Raw genomic sequence first — 8521 nt, forward strand, 5'->3', positions numbered from 1 at the left:
CAAGGGCCTTTGACTCTGTTGACCATAGTATACTCTTACATAAGCTTCCAGTATTGGCCTGTCCTCCTCTAGCTGTGATTGGTTTGCCAATTATCTCACCAACCGTGTCCAACAATTGAAGGTTGAAAATATTGTGTCAGACCCACTTATTATTCTAAAGGTGTGCCTCAAGGCTCCATCTGGGCCCACCCTTTTTTATCTACATCAATGATATAGCCAGAGCTGTTGGAACCTGGATATCTTTTGAGATGATACCATTTTGTACTCAGTTGGTTCCTCCTTCAATCTTGCGGCTTCAGTCTTAAACTCAGCTTCACCAATATAGAACAGTTCTTTGACAAACTCCACTCGTATTATACCAGTAAGACAAATGTATCCTTTTTAGCCGAAAACCGATTATCGAGACTCCACCTACAATCACCTGCATGAACGTATGGCTCTGGAGTACGTCAATAAATATAAATACTAGGTATTGGTTGGATTCATCCCTGTCATTCAAAACACACATCAATAACCTTCAAGCAAAAGTCAAAGCTAGACTAGCCTTTCTTTTCCGTAATAAAGCTTCCTTTACTCTGATCCAAATGCACCCTTGTTAAGATGACAGTACTGCCAATTTTGGACTATGGTGATATTATCTACAAAATGGCACCAAACACAGCCCTAAAAAAACTGGCACAATCTACCATTCAGCCATTCGTTTTGCTACTAATGCACCCTTTCACACTCATCATTGTGACCTGTACAATCTGGTGGGAGGCCCTCCCTTTTACCCGGCGGCTCATCATTGGTTCTCTTTATATACAAGACGATCCTGAGCAAGGAACCCTCCCTATTTGTTATCTCTTCTCATGGCGTTCATAACACCTATCATACAAGATCGAGTAATTTGATTAAATTTAGTACCCCTCCTACTTCTACTACCTTGGACGTAATGCCTTCCGCTTTGCAGCAGTACATGAGGAATACACTACAAAATACCCTGAAACTTACTCTCTGATCCACTCTCCACCTTTAAGCAAACCTCCAAAATTACATTGCTGATCTTGTTCCTGCTGACAATCATGAATCATATTTATACACACAATTTAAGCTCTTATTCTTTATCTTTTCGTTGACTGTCTTTTTTAATTCAGTTGCTTGTTCTATGTGTAATGCGTTTGAATATGTTAAGTTGGACAGTATGTTCTATTATTTCTGTAGCCTCGGCCAGGTCATGTTTGTGGTGAGAATTGGTTCTCAAACAGTTTACCTGGATAATAAGGTTAATAAAAATAAAAAATAAAAACCCAATAAGTCAGGGTCAGTTTGACCGAGGGTAACGAGAGGGTCCCGGAAGTGAAAACAATATAAGGGTTAAAACATGTATTGTATAAGGTCCTTTATTATTGTTAGGTGTCATTATTATAGGCGTTTTACAGGTGTCAGTATTTTCTGAATCTATTTTCACAATTTTCTATTTTCCAATCGAAGTGTAACATGAAAAAATCGAGCGAACCAACCTGCTGCGAGTGTTTGACTGCCAGAATCAAAAGTGCTCCACATCTGCTGCGATGTAAAAATCTTTTGAACTCATACAAAACAAGGTCATGCCTGATTATGCGCCAGTTTACTGGCAGGAGGGTATCTGCACATTGGCAAGAGGTTCTTTGGAATGTTTGAATCCACTGGATTGCTCCTCTTCACAAAAACACACAATAATTAAGACACCGATTTGGTTGGTGGCTTTGCTTTTAAAATAGGCAACATTCTTATTAGGAAGTGGATGAACCAAGAAAAGCATTGAGGAAACAACATAAGGTGCTTGTGTATTTTTATTTAAAAAAATTGCAGAATCGATCATTCAATATTTGCTCAGACTTCCTATTTTGTGCTTTAAGTCTGGAACAAACAAATCCCCCTGTAAAGATGACTTTATCTCAGACTTACCACAGTTGTAATTAAGACACAAAGTAGAACTGTCCGAGTTATCTATGGGGAGAAGGTAGCAGGGAACTTTGAGACGGTGACATATCATGAATTACAACCCAACTTATTCCTGGCCAACTCTTATCGGGTTCAGAGCCTGTTCTAAAAGGGAGCTTTGGTTTCGGTGTCAGGCCAGTACTTAATGGAATTGATGGCTCTGTATCAACTTTGGCCCACAGAGGCGGATGGATTGGGTTGGTGACTAAAGGAACTGTGCAAAAAAAAAAAAAAAAAGACAGAAAGTCCCTCCACCACTGATTAAGGTGGCTAATCACCTTTTGCAGTTAAGTAGCTATGCTGGGTGGTTATGACTGTAGGGCTGATCATTTCACTGGAAAATGATTGCCCTACTGTTGTGTTTCTAACATGTTAGATGTTGGAAGACAGACTTTAACAGCATGTTCATAAATGTATACCTATTAATTAACAGCCATAGCCGAGAGCCACCGGGAAAAGATAAAAAGAGAACGAGTGATGAAAAATGAAGACCGTGTGGCCATAGAGGCGGGTAGAAATAAAAACACGAGAGAGAGAGGGAAGGTGTAGAAGTTCAAAGGTATGTTGTCAGCAACGGTGACCGGCTGACTCCTCTCGCAGCGAGCTAACAAGACAGAATCGCTTGTAACCCAGTGCCACAAGCGGGGGGGGGGGGGTCGGATTTGGTAAGAAATGGCAAATTAATCCTCAATCCAGCTACAGACAGAAGTCTTTCTGATGCTTGCATAAAACTCTCATAAATGTTTGATTTTGTTTGCTGGGCAACACAGTAAGAAAACAAGTCTCATTATATACTGAGTTAGCCTGGCTGTGCCGAGAGCCTCCGGACAGGCTTCCATAGCACTGTTGACAAAGAAGATGAGAGGCAGTCAGAAGAGACTATGAAGAATGATGGGAAGAGGTTTTGCTTGAGGAAGCTTTTTCTAAAAGTGCTGAAGACAATAGAGTCTGGAGTAAAGTAATTACTTTAACTTACATTCATGGAAGCAACTTGTGAATCTGTAGAGGTTTAGTTTTATGCCTAAAAGAATACCTAGTAGCTGGTGTTAGGTATTATAGTCTATTTCTTTCTAATTTTAATTAGACTTGTTCTCTCCTCCATGTAAGCCCCATCAACACATGGGGATTTTTGAATTGAATTTCTGCCAGCTGACTAAGAAGTTTGTGACAATGTATGTGTCACCAACTTTGCATGGGTTGATAGCAAAGAACCCCAAAGATTCAAACCAGAGAGGGCACCAAACTAGGGTATGGAATGACTTTACAAAATCATGATGTACTGTGCAGTTGTGGGATTTTGCAAGGCAAAATACCTAATACATACAACCAAGGATGGATAATGATTATATTCCCTGGTTTCTCTCTTTTCATTTGACTTTCATGATCATCCTGCCACTCAACCACAATCCAGCAACATCCACTTGATTTATTTTGTGTCTAAAATTACTTAATCACCCGCCTTCTGGTTGCTTGGCGGTGGAGTATAGAGTTCAATATAGTCAACGTTTTCTGTGATTTCCAACAAAAACACACTAAGCTGTAAAAAGCACTTGCCAACACTGCAGAGCCCCAGTGGTTCAGCCCCCAGCAACGATGCTTCTGGCAGGGTGATGCGCGTCTACAACATGGACAAAAATGCTAATAAATCAATAAATAAAGAGTAAGAAGCTAGACATAGACACTTCACATATAAATATGAAGGCTAGTTGGTACAATAATTACGACTTATAAGTAATCATTAAAGTCTCTTTCTTATTATGACCTCATATTAATCCCTGCATAATAAAGAAACACTTGTTTGTTACAGCAACAGAATAAACGCTTTGAGTTATTTTACTTTTCATTACAACAGCCAGTATGATTGCTACACTGTGTATTATGTCATGGTTAGATTGCAGTGTTCATGGAAAGCTGGGAATAAACCCCGTTGAAGTGCTGTATGTAATGATCACAACGGAATTTTGTAATCAGAAAACTCATTTTTGTAGCATTAATTCAAACTGAGGTCTCTCCTACGATTACTGACTTTTTTTCTGAAGTGAGTCAAATCAGTCGAAAAATGAAATGGGAATCTGAAATGACAGAAATGAAATTAAGCTGCTCTATTTTCACATTAACAGCCGTTGCACGTTGAGCAGCAAAAGACATTTTAAAAAAGGAGCTTTATTCCACCAAGAAAGAAGATTATGAGTTTTCATTTGATGAACCCACTCCAACAAAATAACAAAGAAAAATCGTCTGTATAGTGTCGTGCGATTGGCCACGCCTCTGCTGTGATGGGGTTTAGGTGGTTGTGTGTGTTTCTGCTCTAAACAAAAGATGTTTAATGATCACCATTTTTTGCCACTGACCTTAAACCCAGACTGTGTGTCGGCAGAAGCTCTCTCTCTCTCATTGTCAGTGTCTGCATTCCCATGTCCATTTGTTCCACCTCCTCACAGAGCCCTCTAGATACCACTGTAGGACCTAAATAAATGAGAAACCTACAAATGAGAAACTTGGAAAAGTTCAACACACGTTAAAAGTCCCACATGCTAAAATTAAGGAATGGTGCATGCATGGATACACTTATAGAAATCAAATGTTATTCATACTGTATATTGCTATATATTTGGATTTTTTTCAACTACCATTGTGAAGGTAAAGTCACAGGTAGCAAACTGACTCAGTAAATATAATGTTACCACAGCTGCCACAGGCAAAAACATGTCTGGTACTGTTATATAACACAAATGCAAAAAAAAAATGCACCTATAAAAGCTTGCTAACATTAGCTGCATTTCACATACTGCTGTGCACTTGGTAAGTAGGGCTATCTCAGCATGATGTCACACACATTATTAAATCATGACCACAGTTTTGTTCTAGCCGACACACATCACTTTTTTTTAAACCTTAATTGTATAATATTAAGGAAAATAAGTTTTGCAGCAGTGAAGGAACAAATAGATGTTTATAGTGAGTAGATCCCTCTGTACACCCAAACAATGTTGGGCAGCATAACATTAAACACGAGCACTTAAGCAAGTTGAGCCAAGCAAGGACTTTCACAGCAGCCATTAAGCTGAACATCGCTAATAAGTAGTCTGGCTCACAATAGTCTCGCTTTGCCAGACCATCCACACGCTGCGGTGCGGAGGATGGTCAGGCTATTCCACACGGCATTCTGGGATGGGAGAAAAACATGCTCTGGTTTATTGGCATTTCTTTAAACCATTCACAATCGTCATAGGCGGTGCCAAGGTCCGCAAGGAGCCTCTGTAAAATTCATCAGGAGAGACATGTTTGCAGATATGCAAATACATTTATTGTGCAGCTCAAAATGTACAAGTCTTTGGCAAATGACCCCATCAATATACGAATACTTTGTACATGTAGAGATAGTGGGAGAGAACATCAGACCCCCGAGGACTCTAGACACTGGTGGTGGGACGAAGGAGACCGAAGACCAGACCGAAGGAGGCTCCGGACGGTCAACTGGATTAGATGATGGAGGTGGAAGGGGGGTGGAGGGTTGCAATTGCCTGCAACGACAGCTGAATGGCAAGGAGAGAAACAGATTTTTTAAAGGGTGGTGACTGTGATTGGCTCTTGCCTTGTGTAATGATCTGATTGGTTTAGCAGGAAGTGAACGCCTCCAACAGCTGATTGGAGTTAGAGAGAGTTTAGGTGAGCGTTGATTAAGAGTTAGGTCTTCCTGAAAGGATTTACGCCGGCTACATTAGTCGTGCGAGAGAAATTCGAGCAGACAGACAGTTAGCTAGCTGTGTCCATTCATGCAGAAATCGGAGAAGCAGTTAACATAAATCCACTCATAAATCACATCTAAGAATCACCAAGTTTAAATTCCAACAAAAAAAGTGTAAGGAAAAGACATACGGGTACATAAAGGCATTCTCTTCTGTTTACATGCAGGTATTTCCTGTTGCCCGGAGCATCCGGAATAGAACTCAAGGATATAGATTTGGCTCACACAGACACATGGTCCAGCCAGCTGTGAACGTGTGGACAGTTCCATATTGAGGGCATAAGGACTTTTTGGGCAGGACTTGGTGATAGTGATTAAATGGAGGAAATACTAGACATGCTTACAATAGAATCAAACACAGCTAATACTCTTAATTAAGAGTCACATTGTACTGTAAAAGCCTTTTTTTGTGCCCAGTATCATTAGCTTACTAGTGCATGACAAGGGGATATGTCAAGTCCCCCCTCATAACTCTCAGGAAGACCAAGGGAAGAGGGTGACCAAGCAGTACAGTGGGTGTGCAGTCAACAGGATAACGTTTCAAACGGACAAGGATTGCTGTTGTTTGGGAGCCCTCGGCATGGCTGCTAGGCCTACATTGAGCGTGTCAAACTTGGATTCCACGAAACGGACATTCATATGTGCAGTGGAGAGAGTTTAAAAAATAACACAGGCTGTGTGTGTGTGTGTGGTGTGTGTGGGTGTCAGGTGCAGTGAAAATCCAAAAGTAACTAATCATAATAGTATTCAGACAGCTTTGTTATCTAGCGTTGGCAGTTTGACAGTCAGTCCACCACTTTGGTCCAGACGGACATATCTCCAATACTATTGGATGGATTGCAGTACAATTTTTACAAACACTCATGGTGCCCAGAAGATAAATCCTAGTGACTTTGCAAGCCCCTAAATGTTAGCTTGATGCCACCATTGGGTCAAAGTTTTTCACTTATCCACGGAAACATCCTCCTTCACCTTAATTGTTACAAAAGTTTGTGCACATGATGCAGCCTGTGTGGTTTAGAAAGAATGTGAAGAAGTTTTACCCATGCAATGAAAAGACCAACTACACATCATGCAAATGATGTAAAGATGCATCTATGACGAAAATGTTTAACTTGAACAAAAGAAAATCAAAGTGCGCATTGCTAGCTAGCATGCAAGCTAACATGTAAACATGGTGAGTGCTATTAACATTGTGATGTTAAAGCACCACTGTTCTTAGCTGCTCGCATGCTGTAGACTCTTGTTGCAAGTGAGTGAACATGTCTTCAGAGTCTGGGTCTAGGTTATCTTTTGAGTACTTCACAATGACATTTGACTTGTTATCACTGTATTGTCAAACAGGAGACAATTATTCCCCCTTTCTCATATCTTTCCCAGGCTCAAATTTAAAAAAAAACTGGCCAAACGTTCAAAGTAGTGAGTGTCCTGTCACGCAAAACAAACACCATGGAGAGAGGGTGCCAGCCTTCACACAGGGAACTCTGCTGCACATCAGGTTGAATCTGCTGCCATCTTAGAGCAGAGTTGTGTTGCCAAGGTCTGGTTTGGCAGACAGGTAATGACCGGGGTATCAGAGTTGTTTTTTTCAGTTGACTCAAATCTTTTCTTGTTTCAGGCAAACACTGAAACTTGACAGTGTGGGCGCACACACCTGCAAACGATTCTACCGGGATTTGAACGGAATATGTCAATCAGAGTGAGCGGGAGGAGGGTATGGGATGTTGTGTGTGTTGTGTGGCACAGGACACATTAATGCCTGTGCTCTTTGTTTGATATACAGATGCATAGGATGCATACTGTCATTTGTGCCAGTGTTCTGTAGGATGAGCTTTTAAATAAAAAAAAATAGGGTGGATACTGTCTAGTTTTGAAATTTGTTGCTGAAGGATTTACTCTGAGTGGAAAACATTTATATGAAGCCTCTCAATGAGTAGCCAGAGAGGAAAAGCCAGAAGAAGGAGAGGAAAGAGGCAGACTATGTGCACGCTGACTGCACGGTGAACTGTTGCCTCCCTGTTGAGCGTTCATTTCGGGTTAATGTGGAGTTATGGCTGGCTTACATGGTGGTAGCTTGAGTGCTCTGACTTGAGCTTCCTAGTCTCTTTGGTTAAAACAAAGACACTGGGTTGTCTAGCGACAAAGTAACAAAGACTTCGTGTGTAGAGGCTAGGTGTTAGTAAACTCACTACATGAGACAAAAAATGGCTGACCTTCTAAAGTGAGCTTCGTATTTAATAAAAACAATAAATTACTGTGCCAGTATGACATACAATTATCACATGCCCTCCCTTTGTACATCTGGCATCCTCAGTGTTGCAAACACAGCAATCTTGATTTGTGTAAACTTTTGTGAGTTTTACAGATCACTTTAATTTGAAATGGTAGAGAGGAAAATGCAAAATTGACTATTTTGCTTTGTAAAATAGGAAATATCAGTAAGCAAGTAACACACAGTGAGTAAAAAAAAAGCGAATGTTAGCCCATTTTGTACAAAGCTTTCAATATTTCAGAAACATGCCATTTGAAGTACAATGAATAATGGAATTCTTATACTAAACTGGCCATCATATTTGTAGATAACAGGTTGGATGGCCATGATAGTGAGACCTGAATCTGGCCTGTACCTGTATTTTGACATTTGTGAACTATGTTTATACACTTTCTGGAAGAGTGGTATGAGAAGTGAATACACTCTCATATCTGTCCGTTGAACACAAGGCTACCGCTATTACGCTGGTTATCCTAGCTAACGAAGACTGGAAACAGGGTGTATAAAACTATACCGTATTTAAAATCCAACTACCA

At 40.4% G+C, this 8521-nt stretch overlaps 1 long non-coding RNA gene across 1 annotated transcript in view; it reads left to right on the forward strand.

Moving 5' to 3' along the window:
* The window catches only part of LOC116702034 (uncharacterized), a 42122-nt gene extending 34720 nt beyond the window's left edge, over positions 1–7402 (forward strand). The window contains exon 3 of the long non-coding RNA XR_004335045.1: positions 7332–7402. This is a non-coding gene — a long non-coding RNA (uncharacterized LOC116702034). The remainder of the gene's footprint in view (positions 1–7331) is intronic.
* The last annotated feature ends 1119 nt before the right edge of the window (positions 7403–8521 follow it).

The sequence above is a fragment of the Etheostoma spectabile genome, chromosome 14 (assembly GCF_008692095.1).
Source record: "Etheostoma spectabile isolate EspeVRDwgs_2016 chromosome 14, UIUC_Espe_1.0, whole genome shotgun sequence".
Taxonomy (NCBI): Eukaryota; Metazoa; Chordata; class Actinopteri; order Perciformes; family Percidae; genus Etheostoma; species Etheostoma spectabile.